The 24,828-nt window shown below is 43.1% G+C and overlaps 1 protein-coding gene and 1 pseudogene across 3 annotated transcripts in view; both read right to left on the bottom strand.

Annotated features, from left to right (window-relative positions):
- TXNRD1 (thioredoxin reductase 1) overlaps positions 1 to 23,726 on the bottom strand; it is a 97,948-nt gene extending 74,222 nt beyond the window's left edge. The window contains exons 1-2 of one of the 3 annotated variants that reach the window (XM_021922836.2): positions 23,571 to 23,726; positions 17,704 to 17,764 (exon numbers count right to left, since the gene is read on the bottom strand). The gene's annotated coding sequence lies outside the window, so the exon portion shown is untranslated. Of the gene's footprint in view, positions 1 to 17,703; positions 17,765 to 23,570 lie in introns of those variants that run through there. The other 2 variants (XM_031650709.1, XM_009181575.4) reach the window with 2 other exon arrangements.
- On the bottom strand, positions 4,120 to 4,762 carry LOC103876029 (annotated as a pseudogene).
- Positions 23,727 to 24,828: the final 1,102 nt, after the last annotated feature.

Genomic DNA, 24,828 nt, shown 5'->3' with positions numbered 1-24,828 from the left:
TATATAGTGAGGAACAGGCTAAAAAGAGGTAAAAGCAACAAGTAAACCCAGTAAACTTGATCTGTAGGGACAAAAACCCCCCGGTAACTTTCTGATAACAACCAAGGAAAAAAATCATCCATGAAACATCCACCCTGAAAACTCTGGAATCTACTCAGGGGACTATATGACCTGTAGTCATTCTGTCTTTATTTATTTTATTTGCTTGTTTTTTGGAGACAGAATCTTGCTGTGTCATCCAGGCTAGAGTGCAGTGGTGCAATCATAGCTCACCACAGCCTCAAACTCGTGGGCTCAAATGATCCTCACGCCTCAGCTTCCTGCCGGGCCAGAGGCGTACACTCACCATGCCCTTTGACTAATTTTTTCTTTTGAGATAGAGTTCCACTTGTTGCCTGTATGGAATGCAGTGGCATGATCTCAGCCCACGCAAGCTCCGCTTCTCCCGGGTTCACGCCATTCTCCTGCCTTCAGCCTCCCAAGGCATGGGACTACAGCCTGCCAGCATACCTAGCTAATTTTTTTTTTTTTTTTTTTTTTTTTTGTATTTTTAGTAGAGATGCTCTCACCGTAAGGCCAAGATACCTTGATCTCCTGACCCTGCAGATCCACCCGCCAGCCTCCCAAAGTGCTGGGATTACAGCAGGAGCCACCGCGCCTCAGCCTATGCCTAATTTAAAAATTTTTGCAGGAGACAGGCATCACCTGCTGTTCAGGCTGGTATCGAACTCCTGGGCTCAAACAATCCTCTCACCTCAGCCTCCCAAAGTGCTGGGATTACAGGCATGAGCCACTGTGCCCCGCTCCCGTCTTTATTTCTTATATCAAGCTATATGAAAGACATCTGTTTACATGTCAGCCACTTAGAACCATCACCTATTGAACACCTCTGTGCCAGGAGCTTTACGTTCTCATTAGTCATCTCAATAACCCTTTGGAATATGTATTATTATCTCCTTTTACAGATGAGTAACCCAAGGTTAAGTGACTGTCTCAAGAGCCGACAGCTAGTCCAGGATTTACACCTGCACGCTCTTCACTCTCCATCACAGTATTATTCACTTGAGGGGTTGGTCTTTCTTACCCTGGGATCTGGCACAGTGCCTTTCCCATAATCGGCACTCACTCAAGGTTTGAATTCAACTGGCACTTCAGCAGGCTTTTTACTGTTAGTGAAGCGGAAAAGAGAAGAAAGGGAGTGTAAGGTGTTCTGGTAAACCAGTTCTGAGTGGTGGTGAGGAGGCCCTCATTTGTAGTATTTGCTAATTTCCGGAGTTGACATATTCCCACTTTGGCTAATTTCAAGCTACCAACCTTCTTGCAAAATTCCTTGATGTCTAACAAGGGCTCTCTTGAGCTGGTACAAGCCAGCTCCAGCACACTGCCCAGAAGCTCAAGTCATCAGGTACAAGTTACTTTCACTTCTGTGTCTTCTCTTCACAGCAGCTCTCTATACTTATACTCAGAAGAATAAGGATTGTTCTACCTCTGCTAAAGCCTACCTTTACCAGAGCACAACAACCGATAACCTATCCTAATTCCAAGTGGTCTTAGGGGACCCCACCTTTCTTCAACATCCTCTTCCTATCTTGTATTCAGGGCCGTTCAAGCCATTCTGCCTTCAAATGTGCCCAGGTCTCCTCTTTTGTAAATCTCTGGGCTAATCCCATAGCATCATCTGGCTTTCTACTAACAAGCAGTATAGCTCAATAGTTATAAGAGCCTGCAATGAAATCACATAACCTGCCTTTTCTGCTGGCAAGCTGCATGCCCTTAGGCAAGTTCTGTTACCTCTCCCTTGTGGTGAGTAAAGGAGTGCTTTCTTTACTCATGTGTAAAATGGTGATAAATAAATTATCTACACCTTATGTGGTGATTGTGGAGAATGAGATGAGTAAATAGATGTAAAGGATGTAAATAGATGTAAAAGACTCAATAGTTGAGTTATTATAATCATTACGGCCTCATGCATGGTATAAATCCATGATGACCTCAGTGTGGTTAGAAGTTTGGATTTTCCCCTTTTACAAATTGGTCATTCACAGTAACTGTCAACAAAACATTACAGTGGACACTGACCAAAACTTAACTCAAGGTGGGGTGCAGTGGCTCATACCTGTAATCCCAGAACTTTGGGAGGCAGGTGGATCGCCTGAGGTTGGGAGTTCGAGACCAGCCCGACCAACACGGAGAAACCCCTTCTTTACTAAAAATACAAAATTAGCCAGGCATGGTGGCGCATGCCTGTAATCCCAGCTACTTGGGAGGCTGAGGCAGGAGAATCACTTGAACCTGGGAGACGGAGGTTGCAGTGAGCCAAGATCGCGTCATTGCACTCCTGGGCAACAAGAGCGAAACTTCATCTCCAAAAAAACAAAAAACCTAACTCAAGGAGTAGCATATTCATTTTTGCATTTTACTTTTAATTAGCATTCTATGGCTAAGCATGCCATTTTCCACAGTGTGTATATTCTCATTACTCAGAGCTTGTCTTTTCTTGTCAGAAGAAAAAAAACATAATTTTCTTTTTTTTTTTGAGACGGAGTTTTGCTCTTGTTGCCCAGGCTGGAGTACAGTGGTACGATCTCGGCTCACTGCAACCAACCTCTACCTCCTGGGTTCAAGCAGTTCTGCTGCCTCAGTCTCGCGAGTAGCTGGGATTACAAGCATGCGCCACCACTCCCGGCTAGAAAAACATAATTTTCTTAAACAACTGGCTAAAAGGAGTGAAAGGAACATGAAAAAATGTCTTTAAAAATTAGTGCCTGCATTCTGCATTACATGTACACACATGCATAATGTGCACGTGCTAGTACATGCAGAATATTCCCCTTCTGCAATCCACTTGCTTTGGGTTGCTCAGTGTCCCATTTCAATCTTAGAGGAAAGAAAATAGTTTTCATGTAGGAAATCACTCATCAGAAGTACCTCAAGAGGTACAGACTCCATTCAACTCAACTCTCAGATGTTTCATCTCATAAAAGTGCAGATCAACCACCCTCACCATCAGCCAAGGAGTTATATACTAATTAGTAGTGGTAAACAGCTATTAGATCCTAAGATGAAAGAAGTGTCACATAGCTTATTATTATTAACCTCTAAATTCTTAAACATTATTAGATAGTTGATCTTGAGAGGAACATCCCCCTCTAATTTTTCTGACAGCCAAAATCCCAGACTCCCGAGACAGTTGATGGCTACCAGTCGTTAACAGAAAGCTATGGTCACTTCGTGGAGCTGAGCCTGAAGGAGCCTTGGATCTTCCTAACGCTCTAGGCCCTGGTTTGAACTGAGAGCGACCTATGTCTCATTAACAGGCATTCAGACCAATTTCTCCACCCCAAAGACAGATGAGAACCTTATAGTTCTCCACCAGTATATATCTGAATTCCTTTATCTATAGATTTTTTGTTTTTTGTTTGTTTTGTTTTGTTTTTGAGATGGAGTCTCACTCTGTCACCCAGGCTATGGTGCAGTGTCACTATCTCGACTCACTGCAATCTCCGCCTTCCAGGTTCAGGCCATTCTCCTGTCTCAGCCTCCCAAGTAGCTGGGACTACAGGCGCCCGCCACCACGCCCGGCTAATTTTTAGTATTTTTAGTAGAGACAGGTTTTCACCGTGTTAGCCAGGATGGTCTCCATCTCCTGACTTCGTGATTCGTTTTTTTTTTGGTTTTTTGTTTTTTTTTTGAGAAAGTCAGCTGACTATTGCTTTGGGGGCAGGGGGCTCAGGAGCTCTTGGTGAGGCCGTCCGCTTCCTCTTCACCATCACAGGCTTCTGGCTGCTGCAGGTTGGCGCTGGCCCTGCAGGTGCAGGTCAGGGCGGTACTTGTTCTTGAGGATCCTGCGTCTAATGCTGCTGAGGGTGGCACGAGCATTCTTGTTTTTTTGTTGCTGTTTGTTTGTTTTTTTGAGATGGAGTCTCACTCTGTTGCCCAGGCTGGAGTGCAGTGACGCAATCTCGGCTCACCACAACCTCTGCCTCCTGGGTTCAAGTGATTGTCCTGCCTCAGCCTCCTGAGTAGCTGGGACTATAGGCACACGCTACCATGCCCGGCTAATTTTTGTATTTTTAGTAGAGACGGGGTTTCACTATGTTGGTCAGGCTGGTCTCGAACTCCTGACCTCGTGATCCGCCCGCCTCCGCCTTCCAGAAGTGCTGGGATTACAGGCGTGAGCCACCGTGCCCAGCCTGAGCATTCTTGTTGATGGTGGTCTGCACGTAGGAGGTGGCAGGCTTCCGCTGGCTGGATCTCTGCTTCACGACCACGACACCTTTGCCGTAGGCTGCCGGCTCCACGCCCACAGTCTTGCAGTGAATAAGCCCAATGTAGCGGAAGCAGTTGCAGGCTTTCAAGTTATTGGGCTCGGTGCTGTAGGTCTCCTTACTCCTCTTCACAGGAAACTGGAGCAGTGCTAACCACCCATTGCAGATGCGCAGACATGGCGGCTTCTCTTGCAGCGGCAGCCGGAGACCGAAAAAGTATCTATGGATTTTAAATGTTTTTTTTTTTTTGAGAGGGAGTCTCACTTTTGTCGCCCAGGCTGGAGTGCAATGGCGCTATCTCAGCTCACTGCACCCTCTGCCTCCCAGGTTCAAGCAATTCTCCTGCCTCAGTGTTAGATATGAGTTCTAACTTTCTTTTTCAAAGAATCAGTATGCCAGTATGTTCAATTCCTTGCCTTCTACTTTTTTTTTTCTTTCTTTTTTGAGATGGAATCTCGCCCTCTCGCCCAGGCTGGAATGCAGTGGCGCGATCTCGGCTCACTGCAAGCTCCACCTCCTGGGTTCATGCCATTCTCCTGCCTCAACCTCCCGAGTAGCTGGGACTACAGGCGCCCGCCACCAGGCCCGGCTAATTTTTTTGTATTTTTAGCAGAGACTGGGTTTCACCTTAGCCAGGATGGTCTTGATCTCCTGACCTCGTGATCCGACGGCCTAGGCCTCCCAAAGTACTTGGAATACAGGCATGAGCCACAGTGCTGGGCCTTTTGCCTACTTCTTTTAAACTTAACTTCCTCCTAAAGCAACCTTTTTCGATTACCTACTCCACCCTAACTCATTCCGATTACCTACCCCACCCTGACTCACTACCTGCTCTGTCATAACAATTTTTCCGGGGAAACCACGCACCCTGTCACTCTCTTTAAATTAGCCAATCGGAATTAGTTTAGCCTGTGCAGTCTAACCCTAGCCAATAGGGGAAGGACACAGCAGCAGGGGCCACATGTGTCAGGGATAAGAACCCCAAGGGAATCCCCTTCTATAGAAGTAACTTGCCTTGCTGAGAATTAAAAAGAAAACTTTATATTCAAGTGCTATTTCTTTTGCGGCACTGAAACTTTACTTATAACATCAGCCTCCCAAGTAGCTAGGATTACAGAGACTCGCCACCATGCCCAGCTAATTTTTGTATTTTTAGTAGAGACAGGGATTCACCAGGTTGGCCACCGGATTACAGGCATGCGTCACAGTGCCCAGCCCTAAATGCTTATTTACTCTTTCTTAAAGTGAATCCAAATACATCTTTCTTTCTAGAGTCCCGCTCTGTTGCTCAGGCTGGAGTGCATTGGCTCAGTCTTGGCTCAGGGCAACCTCTGCCTCCTGAGTGTCAGGCCTCTGGGCCCAAGTTAAGGCATCATATATATCCCCTGTGACCTGCACATATACATCCAGATGACCTGAAGCAACTGAAGATCCACAAAAGAAGTGAAAATAGACTTAACTGATGACATTCCACCATTGTGATTTGTTTCTGCCCCACCCTAACTGATCAATGTACTTTGTAATCTCCCCCACTCTTAAGAAGGTTCTTTGTAATCTCCCCCACCCTTAAGAAGGTTCTTTGTAATTATCCCCACCCTTGAGAATGTACTGTGTGAGATCCACCCCTTGCCTGCAAAACATTGCTCCTAACTCCACCACCTATCCCAAAACCTATAAGGATTAATAATATGGCCAGGCGCGGTGGCTCACGCCTGTAATCCCAGCACTTTGGGAGGCCGAGGTGGGTGGATCACGAGGTCAGGAGATCGAGATCATCCTGGCTCTGCTAAAAATACAAAAAAATAAGCTGGGCGTGGTGGCGGGTGCCCATAGTCCCAGCTACTCGGGAGGCTGAGGCAGGAGAATGGTGCGAACCTGGGAGGCGGAGCTTGCAGTGAGCCGAGATCGAGCCACTGCACTCCAGCCTGGACGACAGAGTGAGACTCCATCTCAAAAAAAAAAAGAACTAATCATAATCCCACCACCCTTTGCTGACTCTCTTTTCAGACTCAACCTGCCTGCACCCAGGTGAAATAAACAGCCTTGCTGCTCACACAAAACCTGTTTGGTGGTCTCTTTACATGAATGTGCATGAAACTGAGTAGCTGAGATTACAGGCTCGTGCCACTACACCTGGCTAATTTTTTTTGTATTTTTAGCAGAGACAGGGTTTCACCATGTTGGCCAGGCTGGTCTCAAACTCCTGACCTCAGCTGATCCACTTGCCTCGGCCTCCCAAAATGCTAAGATTATAGGCGTGAGCCACCATGCCCAGTCTATTTAATCTTTCAATAATCTCAGGAATATCCTGAGGCTGTATTGCTATAAAGGAGGCTATATTACCTCCTACTCTGCTTGACAGGATTCAATGTTGACCATTAAGTGGCTTTCCTCCTTCTCGGAGGAAAAACATGCATTAGGCCAGTATTTAGTCATTACCCTTTCTAAGATGGCAAAGTATTTTCCATCTCACTACCATCAAATAATGACCATATTAAGGTGTTTCTATACTTATGATTTAAACAGGAGACAAATGAAAAAAAGGACTTACAATGAAAATCTTAGGGCCCCTTAAGAATTATGATAAATCTACTCTGCCCTTGCTCTAGAAATGGAACAACAACAAAGCCTGAATGACAGCACATCTGTTTACAACATGGTTTATTTTAAAGCCACTGTTGAGACCTATTACTCAGAACAAAAGACTTTTGAAAATATTACTGGTCATTGACAGTGCATGTGGTCACCCAAGAGATCTGATGGAGACGTACAAGGAGATGAATGTTGTTTTCATGACTACTAACACAAAACCCATTCTGCAGCCCAGGGATAAAGGAGTAATTTTGACTTTCAAGTCTTATTATTTAAGAAATGCATATTATAAGGCTATAGGTGCCATAGACAGTGATTCCTCTGACGAATCTGGGCAAAGTAAGCTGAAAACCTTCTGGAAAGGATTCACCATTCTAGATGCCATTCAGATCATTCATGATTCATGGGAAAAAGTCAACTTATCAACATTAACACAAGTTTGGAAGAAAGTGATTCCAACCCTTATGAGTGACTTTGATGAATTCAAGACTTCAGTGGAGGAAGTAACTGAAGATATAGTGGAAATAACAAGAGAACGAGAATTAAAAGAGAAGGCCAGGCATGATGGTGCACATCTAAAATGCTAGCACTTTGGGAGGTCAAGGTAGGAGGATTGCTTGAGCTCAGGAATTCAAGACTAGCCTGGGCAACATAGTGGGACCCTGTCTCTACAAAAAAAATTAAAAATTAGCTGGGTGGGCCGGGCATGGTGGCTCACACCTGTCATCCCAGCACTTTGGGAGGCCAAGGAGGGAGGATCACGAGGTCAGGAGATCGAGACCATCCTAGCCAACATGATGAAACTCCATCTCTACTAAAAATACAAAAAAAAATTAGCTGGGCATGGTGGCATGCGCCTGTAGTCCCAGCTACTTGGGAAGTTGAGGCAGGAGAATTGCTTGAACCCGGGAGGCAGAGGTTGCTGTGAGCCGAGATCACGCCACTGTACTCCAGCCTAGGGACAGATTGAGACTCCATCTCAAAAAAAAAAAAAAAAAATTAGCTGGGTGTGGTGGCATGTGCCTGTAGTCCCAAGTACTTGAGAGGCTGAGGCAGGAGGATCATTTGAGCCTGGGAGGTTGAGGCCACAGTGAGCCATGACTGCATCACTGCAGCACAGCCTGGGTGACAGAGTGAAACCCTGTCTCAAAAAAAAAACAAACAAACACAGAAAAAGAAGAAAAAAAACCCACAAAAAATAGAGTCTGATGATATGACTGAATTACTGTAATCTCATGTAAAACTTGAATGGATGAGGAGTTGCTTCTTATGGATGAGCAAATAATGATTTCCTAGAGATAGAATCTACTCCTGATGAAGATGCTGTGAATACTGTTGAAATGACAACAAGGGCCAGGCACGGTGGCTTACCGTCTGTAATCTCAGCACTTTGGGAGGCCAAGGCGGGCTGGATCACCTGAGTTCAGGAGTTTCAGACCAGCCTGGCCAACATGGAGAAACCCCATCTCTACTAAAAATACAAAAATTAGCCAGGCGTGGTGGCAGGCACCTGTAATCCCAGCTACTCAGGAGGCTGAGGCAGGACAATCACTTGAACCCAAGAGGCAGAGGTTGCAGTGAGTGGAGATAGTGCCTGGGCAAAAAGAGTGAGACTCCGTCTCAAAAAAAAAAAAAAAAAGAAATGACAACAACAGAGTTATAATATGACATAAATTTAATTGATAAGCAGTGGCAGGGTTTGAGAGGATTGGTTCCAGTTTTGAAAGAAGTTCTACTGTAGGCCAGGCGCGGTGGCTTATGACTGTAATCCCAGCACTTTGAGAGGCCAAGGAGTGTGGATCACATGAGGTCAGGAGTCTCGGAGACCAGCCTGGCCAACATGGTGAAAGAAACCCCGTCTCTACTAAAAATACAAAAATTAGCCAGGCATGGTAGTGCAGCCTGTAGTCCCAGCTACTCAGGAGGCTGAGGCAGGATAATTACTTGAACCTGGGAGGTAGAGGTTGCAGTGAGCTGAGGTTGTACAGCACTGTACTCCAGCCTGGGGACAGACTGATATTCCATTTCTTTTTCTTTTTGAGATGGAGTCTCAGCCTGTCACCCAGGCTAGAGTGCAGTGGTGCCGACCAGTTCACTTCAAGCCTCCACCTCCCGGGTTCACCATCCTCTTGCCTCAGCCTCCTGAGTAGCTGACTATAGCACCTGCCACCACACCTGGTTTTTGTATTTTAGTGAGACGGGTTTCAATTGTGTTAGCCAGGATGGTCTGATTCTCCTGACTGGATCCACCCACCTGGGTCTCCCAAAGTGCTGGGATTACAGGCATGAGCCACCGCGCCCGGCCAGTGATACTCCATTTCAAAAAAATTAAAATAAAAAGTAAAAGAGAGAGAGAGAGAGAGACAGAAAGAGAGAGGAAGGGGCCAGGTCCAGTGGCTCACACCTGTAATCTCAGCACTTTGGGAGGCCGAGGTGGGTGGATTACCTGAGGTCAGGAGTTTGAGACCAGCCTGGCCAACATGATGAAACCCTATCTCTACTAAAAATACAAAAAATTAGCTGGGCGTGGTGGCAGGTGCCTGTAATTCCAGCTACTCAGGAGGCTGAGGCAGGAGAATTGCTTGAACCCAGGAGATGGAGGTTGCAGGGAGCCCAGATTATGCCATTGCACTCCAGCCTGGGCAACAAAAGCAAAACTCTGTCTCAAAAAGTAAAAAGAGAGAGAAAGGAAGGAAGGAGGGAAGGAGGGAAGGAGAGAAGGAGGGAAGGAAGGAGGGAGGGAGGGAAGGAAGGAAGGAAGGAAGGGAGGGAGGGAGGGAGGGAGGGAGGGAAAGAAAGAGAGAAAGAAAGAGAAAGAAAGAAAGGAAAGGAAAGAAAGAAAGAAAGAAAAGAAGGAAGGAAGGAAGGAAAGAAAAGGAAAAGAAAAGAAAAGAAAGACACCAGCACATCTAGGAACACCTGTCATGATATCTACACCATGAACATTATACATAAGACAGGTGGGGCAGGTCATGGAAGGTTCTATAAGATAGTCTCAGAAAAAAGAAAGAAAGAGAAAAAGAAAGGGCAAAGAAAGAAAGAAAGAAGAAAAGAAAACAAAGAAAAGAAAGAAGGAAAGAAAGGCAGGCTGGGCACGGTAGCTCATGAAACTTCATCTCTACAAAAAATACAAAAATTAGCTGGGTATGGAGGCACACACTCTAGCCTGGGCAATAGAGTGCAGGGTATTAAAAAAAAGAAAAAGAAAGAAAGAAGGAAAGACAGAAAGACATTGCTATATATAAAGGTTTCAAGGTTTCTTCCTATTATTATTAATTATTAATTTTTTTTTTGAGATGAAGTCTTGCTGTCACCAGGCTGGAGTGCAGTGGCATGATCTCGACTCACTGCAACCTCCACCTCCCGGGTTCAAGTGATTCTCCTGCCTCAGCCTCCCGAGTAGCTAGGACTACAGGCATGTGTCACCATGCCCAGCTAATTTTTGTATTCTTAGTAGAGACAGGGTTTTACCATATTGGCCAGGATGGTCTCGATCTCCTGACCTTGTGATCCATCCACCTTAGCCTCCCAAAGTGCTGGAATTACAGGCGTAAGCCACCACACCTAGGCTCTCCCTATTATTATTATCGCATGAGGAAAATGAACAGGCAATTTAGATTATGAAATACAACACAGTGAATACAATTTAGATAGTCCCAGCGACTTGGAAGGCTGAGTTGGGAAGACCACCTGAGCCCAGCAAGGCACATACAGGAAATACAACATACAGGAAAAAATATTTGCCTCATTAATAATCAAAGTGATGCAAATTAAGATAAAGAAATCTGTTTTTACCTCTCCAATAGGCAAATAGTGACTTTTTAAAACTTATTATTATTTCTTTTCTTTTTTTTTTTCGAGACAGAGTCTCACTCTGTCGTCCAGGCTGGAGTGCAGGGGCGCCATCTCGGCTCACTGCAAGCTCCACCTCCCGGGTTCAGGCCATTCTCCTGCCTCAGACTCCCGAGTAGCTGGGACTACAGGCGCCCGCCACCACGCCTGGCTAATTTTTTTTTGTATTTTTAGTAGAGACAGGGTTTCACCGTGTTAGCCAGGATGGTCTCAATCTCCTGACCTCGTGGTCCGCCTGCCTCGGCCTCCGAATTCTTTTCTTTTTTTTAAAGATTTTGTGTGGGACTGGCTCAGTTTGTCCAGCCAGATCACTTTTTTTTTTTTTTTAAACCGCGCCACCACACCCAGCTAATTTTTGTATTTTTAGTAGAGACGGGGTTTCACCATGTTATCCAGGCTGGTCTCAATCTCTTGACCTCGTGATCTGCCTGCCTCAGCCTCCCAAAGCGCTGGAATTGCAGGCGTGAGCCACTGCACCTGGCCCAAAACCTATTAATTATTTCTTACTACTAAGTACACAGAACTCTTTGAGCTTATGAAGTTATTGATTAGTACACACCATTTAAAGGGTTCTAGAACCTTAGAATTGTTCATAATCTGATCCATAAATCCATTCCAGTAATCTATCCTAAGAAAATAATTCTAAATACAGCAAAAACTTCATGTACAAAGAAAAATATTTCTAACCTATTATTCCACAATAGCAAAAAATTGGCAATAGACTATTTGTCCAAATATAGTAGAATGGCTAAGTAAATACATGGACTATTTTGTAGTCATTGAGAAAATTAAGAACTTATATAACATGTAAAATATTAAATAATAAAACAGAACACAGTTCACAAAAAAGACATAAAATATTAATAGTGGCTATCTCTGGATGCAATTATATGTTTTTTGGTTTTTTTTTTTTTTTGTATTTTATTATACTGTGGTCTCTAAATTAAAAAAAAATAAACATTTTTACAGACAAAACCAAAATGCTTAAAGAATATTTTGAGCCTCATTCATAAAATAAACAGAACAATCTCCCATGTCTCCTCATTCCCTATGGGAGAAAGCCGCTTTACTTTTCAACTCTTACCTCTCATCATTCTCTGCCCCAGGCCTTGCGAGGTTTGCTCTAAATGAACACGCCATGATGCTTTTCTAAGTTGCTTTTGTTTACATCTTTAAATGTCTCACCCACTACCTTTGTCCACCTGGAAAACACCTATCCACCAGCAACTCTGTGATCCTACAGCCTTTAGAGATACCCGATTACACTGACATTGGAAGGGAGGCAGAGGCAAACAAGTAAAATGATCTTAAAGAAAGAGGTTGTGCCTTACTCATCTTTTCTCTCCTGCCAGTGCTTGGCATACAAATAGGTGCCCAAAACAAATCTGTTGAATGAGTAAGTATCAATACCAAAGTGGTGAGAACTGAACTAGCTAAGGTACCTCTGCTCGTGAGGGGTTTTTATTTGTTCAAAGGAAAACAATCCCCAAAGAGGCAACTGGGGAAGCAGACAGGCCTGGGCTTGACACAGCAACACTGAGCAAATAATTCAAATACTGAGCATCTGCTTCCTCACAACAACAGAGTTAATTCCAACAACCACACAAAGCTATTGTGAGGATTAAGAGAGATATGAGACACTGCCATAAAAAGAAACTCAAATATTAGCTCCTCTCCCATTTGCTGAAGGCATTAAAACCATGTCCTCCATAAGCAGCCAGGAGACATGAATAATACACATCAGAACCCCCAAGCTAGTGACATATGGCATCCAGATGCATATTTTTGGTAAACTGCTGAAATCTTATGTCTGTTTTCCACATTTATAGCTATAGAATGTCAGCAGCTGCCAGACCAAATTAAGATGATTACATTGATGTTGTCTGTTCCTTAGATCAAAGCTCCTAGGAAGACACCCAAAGTATAGATACAAGTCTTCATAAATCAACAGGCCCTGTGAGTGGCAGCTCATCCACAGGGATAGCAAAGGTGTATGTAGCTGGCATGGTGGCAGATTGTACAACTTCTGCCACCAGAAACATCATCACATGTGTGTGCGACATACACCATTACATCTAGGAACACCTATCATGATATCCACACCATGAACATTATACATAAGACAGGTGAGGCAAGTCATGAAAGGTTCTATGAGATAGTCTCAGGAAGTAGTGGGAGGGACCACAAACTGCCAGTAGGTTCACAGAAAGCCAGCCGTCCTGTATACTAATACTTTACTATGTTTTTATTTCCTCATCATAAGAAGGTGATATCACCACCTACTTGTTTGGTGGTATTCTGAAGATTAAATAGGAGAACATGCATAAGCCTCTGGCACAGGGAGGATAGCATGTATGACTACTACCGCTGCCTACACACAGGACATGAATGCCAGGCCTCCTGGTGCTGAATTTCTCTCTTCAATACCAATCTCAGTAGAACTCAGTTGACCCTGATGGTTGTTTTCAAATAATAACCTTAATTTATGTAGAGTGGCCCAAATACAGCCAAAAGAAGGAAGAAGAAAATGTTAGGGTAGAGAGAGAGGATCCCCTGGTAGCACAACTTCTCTTCTTGATTTTCTTTGAGAGGTGATACTACTGCAAACACAGGAATTCACGGGGCACTCACTCCATTACCAATCCAGTTAGGCAGTACACAGGCCCTCAGTACTAAAGGAAAATAAAAGGAATTTGCTGGGCGGGGCGGGGGGAGCAGAAGAAAACCACACACACAAGCAAGTCTAATTCCTTTAGACAGGAAGCACACCTGCCTAATATACTACCGTATTCCCAGTGCTTAGTATACAGAGCCTAGTGCACAGCAGGCACTCAGTAAACATGCTGAATGAACAAATGCACCCATCTGATTCTATACCAAATATTCCTGTCTACCAATTAATCTTCTGACTCTTTAAATACCCACTATGATCCAGGCCCTGGGAAGATTACGCAGCCAACACTGGTGTGAAAAATCATGCCTACGGAGGGTTCTTTTGGAGCCTAGAAGAAACAGATAAAGGAGGTGTTTATTCATGAAACCAGCACTTAGAGACTACATCAGCAGTTCCAGCTCCATGACTGCAAGCTCATGGAAGACATGAACCAGATCACATCTCTCCTGTGTGGCTAGGGCCAACTGCACGTGTAGAATGGTGTTTCTCCTATACTTGGGACAAATACATCTCACAAAACCAAAACTGTGTTAATATTCATGCTTCCTACTTGCCTTAGAACGGCGTATCAAACTTGGTCTTTTTTTTTTTTTTTTGATATGGAGTCTTGCTCTTGTTGCCCAGGCTGGAGTGCAGCGGCACAATCTCGGCGCACTGCAACCTCTGCCTCCCGCGCTCAAGTGATTCTCCTGCCTCAGCCTCCCGAGTTGCTGGGATTACAGGCGCCCACCACCACTCCTGGCTAATTTTTGTATTTTTAGTAGAGACGGGATTTCACCGTGTTAGCCAGGCTGATCTCACGCCTATAATCCCAGAATTTTGTGAGGCCGAGGGGGGTGGATCACCTGAGGTTGGGAGTTGAAGATCAGCCTGACCAATATGGAGAAATACCATCTCTACTAAAAATACAAAATTAGCTGGGCATGGTGGCTCATGCCTGTAATCCCAGCTACTCCGGAGGCTGAAGCAGGAGAATCGCTTGAACCTGGGAGGCAGAGGTTGCAGTGAGCTGAGACTGCACCTTTGCACTCCAGCCTGGGCAACAAGAGCAAAACTTCGTCTCAAAATAAATACATAACTAAACATAGTGAGAAGACTGGTGTTTCACATTTTTAAATTTTTTTTAGCATCAGTCCTAATAAAAGACAACTATATTCCCATATTTGCTTCTGGGTTAATTTTTTGCAATATATGTTGTTTTGGTAGAAGTAAATGAAAAATCCAGTCTCACACAGAAAAGTAGTTGGAAAAGGAGAAAGTTAATAGATTTTCAGTCACTGCACCTCCCCTCTGGCAATACACATTTAAAAACATAAGAATAGTCTGAAAAATGATAAAGTAACGAGGACATTTAAGATAGAGCAAGGGGGCCGGGTGTGGTGGCTCACGCCTGTAATCCCAGCAATTTGGGAGGCCGAGGTGGATGGATCACCTGAGGTCAGGAGTTCGAGACCAGCCTGACCAACATGGAGAAACTCCATCTCTACTAAAAATACAAAATAAGCCGGGTGTGGTGATGCATGCTGTAATCCCAGCTACTCGGGGGGCTGAGAAAGGACAATCACTTGAACCCGAGAGGTGGAGGTTGTGGTGAGCCCAGATTGTGCCATTGCACTCCAACCTGGGCAACAAGAGCAAAACTCCATCTCAGAAACAAAAACAAAAACAGAAACAAAGAAAGAGCAAGGGAAGTATAACTGGGGGACCACTGCGACAAAAGTCAATTCATAATCCAATGCTTATTTTCTGGGACTGAAAATAAAGTTCATACATGTATTAAATCACAGACTCTTAAAACTTCCTTAGCCACTTAGTAACAGTTTTAGAAATAAAACATCTGCCATTTGTTACCAAAAAATGCAAGTTTTCCAGATTCAGAGAGTAAATCCTTACAAATCATGCTCCCTAAGCACTTAGTACGTTCATCCTGCCCATCTCTTCTGATGTTACCTCCTTTACCTTTCCCATCCTTGAAGGACATGTTCATTTGCTTTATCTTATATTAGCTTAATTTGCTTGTTTGGTTATTGTTCTGTTTGGTTATTTTTCTCTAATTCACAGCAAGTTGCAAGTGACTTAAGTTTCCCAGGAAAATTCATATTTTTATAAAAGGCTACTTTTGGAACCAGAAGAAATTTCATATATTGAGATTTCCTGTCATATTATGGAGTATTTAGGGGCAAGAGCCTTCCTTGATGAAGGAATAGAAAGGTCACTGTAGAGGAGACAGACAACATGGTATTATTGAAATAACGTAGGCTTCAGAATTACACAGGCCTGTGTCCAAATTATAGATCCAGTATTTATATGAAGTTAGGGAAGTTTTTGTTGTTGTTGTTTGGGTTTTTTGTTTGTTTGTTTTTTGAGATGGAGTTTTGCTCTTGTTGCCCAGGCTGGAGTGCAATGGCGCAATCTTGGCTCACCACAACCTCTGCCTCCCGGGTTCAAGCGATTCTCCTGCCTCAGCCTCCTGAGTAACTGAGATTACAGGCATGAGCCACCACACCCGGCTAATTTAGTATTTTTAGTAGAGATGGGGTTTCTCCATATAGGTCAGGCTGATCTTCAACTTCCAACCTCAGGTGATCCACCTGCCTCAGCCTCCCAAAGTGCTGGGATTACAGGCATGAGCCACCGCACCAGGTCAATGTTAAGAAAGTTAATTGACTTTTCTGGGATTCAATTTCCTCATTTATAAAATATAGAGAATATCTTCCTTGCTGAGTTCATGTGAGTATAGGTGACTATACTTAACCCAGCGTAGTCCATGTAAAACAGGAACTAACACTCTATATGTGGTAGTTATTATGTGATGCTCTCTGTGTTAGAGAACCTATCTTTAGAAACATCAAGTAATATGTCTTGCCACACAACTACCTAATTCCTCCTGACCCTAGAAATGAAACTTACATGCCAATTGCTCAGATCTCCCAATTGCCATATATATTTCTCTGTCTAGTTGAATCCTTTCTTTGTTTTGTTTGTTTGTTTGTTTTTGTTTTTGTTGTTGTTGTTCTGAGATGGAGTCTCACTCTGTCACCCAGGCTGGAGTGCAGTGACGCGATCTTGGCTCACTGCAACCTCCGCCTCCTAAGGAGGGTTCCAGCGATTCTCCTGCCTCAGCCTCCTGAGTAGCTGGGACTGCAGGCACACGCCACCACACCCAGCTAATGTTTTTTTATTATTTAGCAGAGATGGTGTTTCACCATATTGGCTAGGCTGGTCTCAAACTCCCAACCACAGGGAATCCAGCCACCACAGCCTCCCCAAGTGCTGGGATTACAGGTGTGAGCCACCACGCCAGGCCCTTTCTTTGTATTGGTTTGGAGACTGAGCAGAGACTGTCAATGCCTAGGACTCTGCTTCCTTTAAGCTATTAGGCATGAAGTTTACCTCCTCTTCCTAATCTGGAGAGGCCCACTTTTCCTAATAGAAATGATGGTGCTGGCCACTAGGAGATTCTTTTTGTTTTTTGAAACAAGGTCTCACTCAGGAATCCAGGCTAGAGTGCAATGGTGCAATCAGAGCTCACTGTAACCTTGAACTCCTTGGCTCAAGCAATCTTCCTGCCTCAGCCTCCTGAGTAGCTAGAACTACGGGCTCATGCCACTATGCCTGGCTAATTTTTTAATTCTTTATTTTTGTAGAGACAAACTCTCACTCTGTTGCCCAGGCTGGTCTCAAACTCCTGGCCTCAAGCGATCCTACCACCTTGGCCTCCCAGTGTGTTGGGATTAGAGGCATGAGTCACCAACAGGCCTAGATTAGATTCTTAATAATGTTTGCCTGTGAGCCCTTGGGATTTTCTGACCCACAAAAAAGGAGCACCATGGTCCTAGAAAGAAACTTTCTGCTATACTCCACCGACCTTTCTCTCCCTGGGATTTCCCAGTAGCACTTTTCATGGATCTTTTACCTTTACTGATCTTTGTATGTCCCTGCCAAAATTTCTGAATGCATCTCAATTTATATTTAATTCAAATACTATGTGCATTACTTATCAGAAAGGAGACAATTTTGCAAAAACAAACTTACCATAAAACCAGCAAATACTGTATCTGTAACTAGATTCATGAGTAATAAGAAGAATAATTTCAGTAACAGGAAACTCTGGGTAATATCAAGGCTATAAACTAGGTAAAGGCTAAAGGTAAATATGATTAGCTCCAGGAGAGTACCCTATCTAAATGACTAGTGAGCTAGCAAGTGCTCACTAAACAATAAAAACCTCAAGGAAGACAAATTAAAGCCAGGTAGAGTAAATAAAATAAAATGTACTGTCAGCAGCTATGATTTACATATTAAACAGAAACTTACCTGTTTGATCAAGTTCAAGCACAAAATAAGGAACACACAGAGATTTAAATAACTTCTTTACCTGGAAGAAGTCAAAAAACAAGGAGGAAAATGAAAAATGAGGTTATAACCAACAGGAGAATCTCTTATCCAGCTTCATTACTTCCTTTCTCAACCAGCCTTCACCTTTGAAAACTTCCCAATTCACTTTTATGTAACCCATAAGATTCTCCCTGTTGACAATAATGATATTTAAAAGAGTATTTGAAGTCTGTTGATTCTATTCAATTATCAATGATTCATCTGTATCGCTTCATAAGTTACATTTTATATGTTTAGTGACTCAGTCTACCTCATTATAAAATGGATTTAATACTATATTTAAAAAAGCATTGGAACACTTAATGTTTCCAAAGCATTATGTGGCAAACCTGAGAAAAATATATTCTTACAATAGTCAAAGTATTATTTCTTTTTTGGCTGAGTAATCCTCAACCAATAAATCAGTTACAAAAAAAGCTATTATGCCCTGAGACTGTTAAATAAAACAAACAAAAAATCATACGCTCATGGTTATACAAATTATACTGGTAAAAAACAAAATTTTATTTAAAAGTTACTTTTACCACTAGATAACATTTAAACTACTGACACAAGAGACTTTTATGTACAAGACACAAACAGCCTGTCAATAATTTAGGAAAGTTTAGAACCATATTCCTCCAGTTATACAATAAAATTTAAAAGGCCAGAGTAGCCTGAAGTTCACAGAGATGATCAATGAGGAAAATGTATTCTTGAAAAACAAAAAACAAAAAAAGTCTCATTCTAACCTTAACTACTAAAACAGTAGACTTCCTATTGTATAGAAGTACACTGGGAGATTTCTGTCATTTTTATAGGACCAAATTCAACATTTTGATAAAATGGGAAAATAAGTTCATTCAAACAACATCATTAGTCTTCTTTTTATTTATTTATTTATTTTTGAGACGGAGTCTTGCATTGTTGCCAGTGGAGTGCAGTGGCGCTATCTCGGCTCACTGCAATCTCTGCCTCCCGGGTCCAGGCAATTCTCCTGCCTCAGCCAACCAATTAGGTGGGACCACACCCAGCCAATTTTTGTATTTTTAGTAGAGATGAGGTTTCACCATGTTGGCCAGGATGGTCTCAATCTTCTGACTTCGTGATCTGCCCACCTCAGCCTCCCAAAGTGCTGGGATTACAGGCGTGAGCCACCATACCAAGCCAGTAGTCTTTTTCTTAAACTCTTTTAGATGGCACCTAAGCCCCAGTCTGAATCTGAATTCCGTCCCCCCCACCACTCTGAAACAGCTATAAGAAACAAATATTGCAATTCTGAAAAGGTGGAGAGGATTATCTTTGCACTTTAAAACCTCTTCACAGCCAGATGCATGCAAAACACATACAGTAACTAATGTGTTACGCAAGAGTGGAAAGCTACATTATGTAGAAGTTAGTTTCCTTATGGGCACTTCCCAACTTGAATTAATGCAAATGACATTACTCATCCCAGAGAGAAATACACATTCATCAGATCAAGTACCAATATAAAAACAAAGCTTCTCAGCCGGGCATGGTGGCTCACGCCTGTAATCCCAGCACTTTGGGAGGCCGAGGCAGGTGGATCACAAGGTTAGGAGATCGAGACCATCCTGGCTAGCACAGTGAAACCCTGTCTCTACTAAAAATATAAAAGAATTAGCCGGGCATGGTGGCGGACGCCTGTAGTCCCAGCTACTCGGGAGGCTGAGGCAGGAGAATGGCGTGAACCCGGGAGGCGGAGCTCTGATTTACCCATATCCCACTTGTTAAATAAGATGATTAAATAAAAACTAAAGAAAATAACCTGGGAAAATTCTACTTCAAGGTAATTTAAATAAATAAATAAATGTGAACAGCTAAGTATATGAGTCATATACCCTCAGAAGAAATTCACAACTTTACCAGGAAAAGCACCTAATCATCTTTCACGGCCAAAGACTAGAAAATTAATTTCCAAATTAACTGGCATCAATCTGAAAACAATCTGAAATCAACAAGGTAAAACCAGGGGATATTTATCTAGAAGACCTGACATACCCAGTGATTGTTTGGATAATGACATTAAATAAATTTGCCAGGATAACTATATGTTGTTGTTGCTGTTGTTGTTGTTGTTGTTGAGACAGTTGCACTTTTGTTGCCCAGGCTGGAGTGCAATGGCGCGATCTCGGCTCACTGCAAACTCCACTTCCCGGGTTCAAGCAATTCTGCCTCAGCCTCCCGAGCAGCTGGGATCACAGGCCTGTGCCAACACACCCGGCTAATTTTTGTATTTCTAGTAGACATGGGGTTTCTCCATGTTGGTCAGGCTGGTCTCCTGACCTCAGGTGATCTGCCTGCCTCGGCCTTCCAAAGTGCTGGGATTACAAGTGTGAGCCACCGTGCGTGGGCAACTGCATGTTTAAATAAGCATGCAAATAGCTAACACAAATGTTATAGGAAAAGTTCTTCATTCCCAGGCTAGTTTTAATTAAGTAAAACTGGGGAAATACAGGCAAGGCTTTACATTTTCAGGGATAGGCAGGAGAGCTGGGAAATGAGGGAGTTAGTAGATTTTAGAGATAACAGTAAGAATAAGAACATTCTGGGGCATAATGGGGACTAAAAAAAGAAAAGAAAAGAAAAAATGATAGGTCAAAGAGACCTGGAATTGCAAGGAGCACACTGACTATCTATCACTAGTAGCAATCCTGACTGCTAGCCCAACTCTTCATTCCAGAACTAGGGCAGGCTTAAAATTGGAATTTTCTGTTTACTTATTTATTTCATTTCTTAATTTTTATTTTATTTATTTATTTACTTAGATAGAGTGTTGCTCTGTTACCCAGGCTGTAGCTCAGTGGCACGATTTGGCTCACTGCCACCTCAGCTTCCTGAGTTTTAAGTGATTCTCATGCCTGTGCCTCTTGAGTAGCTGGGATTACAGGCATTCACCACCACAACTGGCTAATTTTTGTAGTTTTAGAAGAGACAGGGTTTCACCATGTTGCCTAGGCTGATCTTGAACTCCTGGCCTCAAGTGATCTGCCTGTCTCAGCCTCCCAAAGTACTGGGATTACAGGTGTGAGCCACCACGACCATATGTATTTATTTTAGAGACAGAGTCTCACTCTGTCAGCCAGGCTAGAGTGCAGTGGCATAATCATAGCTCACTGTAACCTTGAACTCCTGGGCTCAAGTGATCCTCTCACCTCAGCCTCCTGAGAAGCTAGGATTACAGGCACATGCAAACCATGCCAAGACATATATATATATATTCTTTTTTTTCCCCCCATAGAAATAGAGTCTTGTTATGTTGCCCAGACTGGTCTCAAACTCCTGGTTTCAGGTGAACCTCTTGCCTTGGCCTCCCAAAGCATTAGGATTATAGGCATAAGCCACTGTGCCCAGCTCTCAATTCTTTAATAATGTTTGAAAATATAAGCAGAGCGATGAATGCCTGGCACATAGATGGCACTCAAATGGCAGCTATTAATCCCCTGATAGGATTAACTCTACTTAGCATTAAGTCAGGTATTTGTTGATTACCATTTAATCTAGCCTCAGTACTGACAGAAGGAAGATTAACCACCCGAAATTAGTCCTGATAGGAAAAGGAAAAATGCAAGTAGTTATTTTCTTTAACAAACACTGATATAGTGTTTACTATGTGTTGAGTATATTCTATGGCTTTTATAAATATTAATTTAATCCTCCTAACAAACTTATGATATAGGTACTATTATTATCCACATTTTACAGATGGGAAAACTGTGGCACCACAGGTAAACAACTAAAGTCACATGCCTGATAAATCATAGAACCAAGATCCATACTCTGACTTTAGAGTCTAGGCTCTTAACCATTGTTTGGTAATGAAAAAGACTAGACAAGCACATAATTTCAGAACTAAGAAAACCCTCAGGCTGGGCGCAGTGGCTCATGCCTATAATCCCAGCACTTTTGGAGGCCAGGGCGGGAGGATCATGACAAGGTCAGGAGTTCAAGACCAGCCTGGCCAACATAGTGAAACCCCATCTTTTCTAAAAATACAAAATTAGCAAGGCATGGTGGCCTGCACCTGTAGTCCTAGCTACCTGGGAGGCTGAGGCAGGAGAATTGCTTGAACCAGGAGGCAGAGGTTGCAGTGAGCCAAGATCACACCACTGTACTCCAGCCTGGGCAACACAATGAGACTCTGTCTCAAAAACAAAAACAAAAACAAAACCCTCAATAAGCAACTAGTTCAAGCCCTTCATTTTAAAGATTAAAGAAAAGGAAGTGGCGGGCGGTGTGGGGGTGGGGGCAGTAGGTCCCAAAAGCAGACAAGAATTGCAGAACTAGATAACTAAGCCCCTAGAGGGTTAAAAACATAGCAGTTTTCTAATGCCCAGCCCTCTTCTAAATTCTCTAACACTTACTGCCTGTCCAATCATGTAGAATTTAGCAAGGGTTATCTGAGATCATTTTTCTTCTTAAGCCTATGTTCTGCCCTTTCAGTTGAGCTAAATCCCCAGGGATGGGACCTGTGTCTTCCGCCTCTTTGCAGTCCTACTCCCAATATGATGTCCTACAGGAAAGGCATCACTATCACATTGATTGGGATGAAGCCTAAGGTGGCATCGATGCATAATGTGTTCAGGAGAGAGACAAGGATGAAAGGGTCTCCCTACTTCAGCTGCCCAACTTCCTTTTTTTTTACTTGGGAAAAAAGTGCGCGTGTGCACAGGCACACACAGGCACACACACATGCGCGCGAAACGAGAGAGAGAAAGAGAGTCCAAAAAGCCCATAAGCCCATTTATTTCTATATAGGGCTTCCAGAATAAAAAGGCTTCTGAATTCAAGCTCCTTGAGATCTGGAAAGTCAGTCACGGGGCAGACAAGTTGAGAGAAAATTAAACTTAATAATAAATTAACCTCCCAGTGAACCTGGACAGATGGCCACTTATGTTTACCTAAGGCTCCATTGTGTAGGCCTAGAGCTAAACTTCAGTGACATGTAAATGCCCTCAGCCTTACTATGAAGCACCAGACAGATCACATTTGCCTTTCAATTCTCACCTTCATTAATCCTCCCCATGGCTGTAACCACTGACCTTTTCTCTTTGATAATCTAAGATTAAGAACCCAGTAGGAAACAGTTTATTCTTTGTGAAGTTATTTTCCCCATAATAAACCACACCATGAAGAGATATTTACCAAAATTTGGTAGTACCCTAAGTAACCGTTCCTTATGAAATATTCCCTACAGACATATCTGAAAGGACAGCAAATCAACTGGTTTGGTAACTCTCCTACCCTAACCTTCCCTCACCTTGACTACCTGAAAATATCTCATACTTCCCAAAAGCTCATAAAGAGATTATTCAAGCAGTATTTTGTTATCAAAACCACATTTTACAATTACTCTAAAGCAAGTTATACCTACATACACTTTTCCTTTTTTTTTTTTTTTTGAGAAGGAGTCTCGCTCTGCTGCCCAGGCTGGAGTGCAGTGGCACAATCTTGGCTCACTGCAACCTCTGCTGCCGGGTTCAAGTGATTCTCCTGTCTCATCCTCCCGAGTAGCTGGGACTACAGGCACATGCCACCATGTCGGGCTAATTTTTGTATTTTTAGTAGAGACAGGGTTTCACCACGTTGGCCAGGATGGTCTTGATCTCTTGACCTTGTGATCCGCCCGCCTTGGCCTTCCAAAGTGCTGGGATTACAGGCGTGAGCCACTGCGCCCAGCCTGCATACACCCTTCCTAAAGGTGAAATCCAGTTCTTTACATTTGAGCTCAAAAGTCTGTCAAATTGCTACAATTCCATTTAAACCCCTTGAGTTTAAAGCCTTACCTCAGCACAGCGTGTGCATGTGGACCTACTGAAGATGACCACAGAGTGACCGTCTATATAGGCCTGAAGCAGGGCTCTGAGGTCTGCAGTGGCCGTGCTGGTGAATCCTGCTGGGTTCTCTGGCAAAGTTTTACCAGGGTGATGATCTTTAGCTAGAAGTAGTGGAAGTAAGGATAGTAATTATCACAAAGGAAAACATGATGATGCGTTTTCTAATATTAGGTTCACTCTAAAAGCATTACCATTTCAGTCCCACAGGCCAAAATAAGGAATCTGAGGAAGGAAGGACTCTAATGAAGATTACAGATTTAGTTCTTTCATCTGACTGGAACCTCTGACAAATTATTCAATATTCCTGACTCAGATCACACTCAAGATATGTTCTCAGGGGATCCTGCCAAGTAACAAGCCATAATCGGAAGCTTCCCTGATCACAGGAAAATAAGTAATGGGTTCGAAATACTGAGGCCACATTTTATGCCATCTGTATTCCCAACCATGGTTTAAATGCAGAGAGGCCAAATGTCAGGCAGATGTCCCCTTCCAACACAACCCTGCTTACAGACACAGGGGCAGACTACTCAAAGCAAGGTTTACACATTTTCTCCCAGGCTAACTCCTGGATAAGCAGACACAGGATCTTCAGGCAAGATGCAGCAAGATTGCAATAAAAATACTTTCTGCAGATTCTCTGTTTTCTCCTCAGGATTTTGTGCTGGCCCAATCAGGCATCAAAACAAACATGATCCAGCTTAGTGGTATGTTATCCCCACATGACAGCACTGTCATCCTGGGCGTCATCACCAGTCAAAACCACCAAGAGATTGCTACCTCCAGCTTGTAAAAATGTTTAAATTAGCTGTCTTCTTCAGGACCCACAAATAAACCAAGCTCAAGCCCACCCTTACACTTGCTCCTTAGGTGATTTCTTCTCATTTCTGCTGATCCAAGTAAGCCATTCATCCTTCTTCAATCTCCTTATCATCTTCATAGTTGGTATGTGTATTTATCCAGAACTAGACAGAGGGTTAATGTTTGTATGCCTCCTTTCATTTAATCCTTCTAGCAATATCGTTAGGTGGGTACTGCTACCATCATCCCCATTTTACAAACAAGGACACAGACTCAGAGAGGTTATGCAACGTCCTCAGGGTTGCACAGCTTACAATAAGTAATGGAGCTAAAATTAAAAGTTAGGTTATCATTCTCTAGAACCTACACTTTAAAAAAAAAACAGGTTTAAAATATAGAAGTCTTT

Source organism: Papio anubis, chromosome 9 (genome assembly GCF_008728515.1).
Source record: "Papio anubis isolate 15944 chromosome 9, Panubis1.0, whole genome shotgun sequence".
NCBI classification, from domain to species: Eukaryota; Metazoa; Chordata; class Mammalia; order Primates; family Cercopithecidae; genus Papio; species Papio anubis.
The sequence above is the reverse complement of the archived record's forward strand: the minus strand, read 5'-3'. Positions and strand labels throughout refer to the sequence as shown.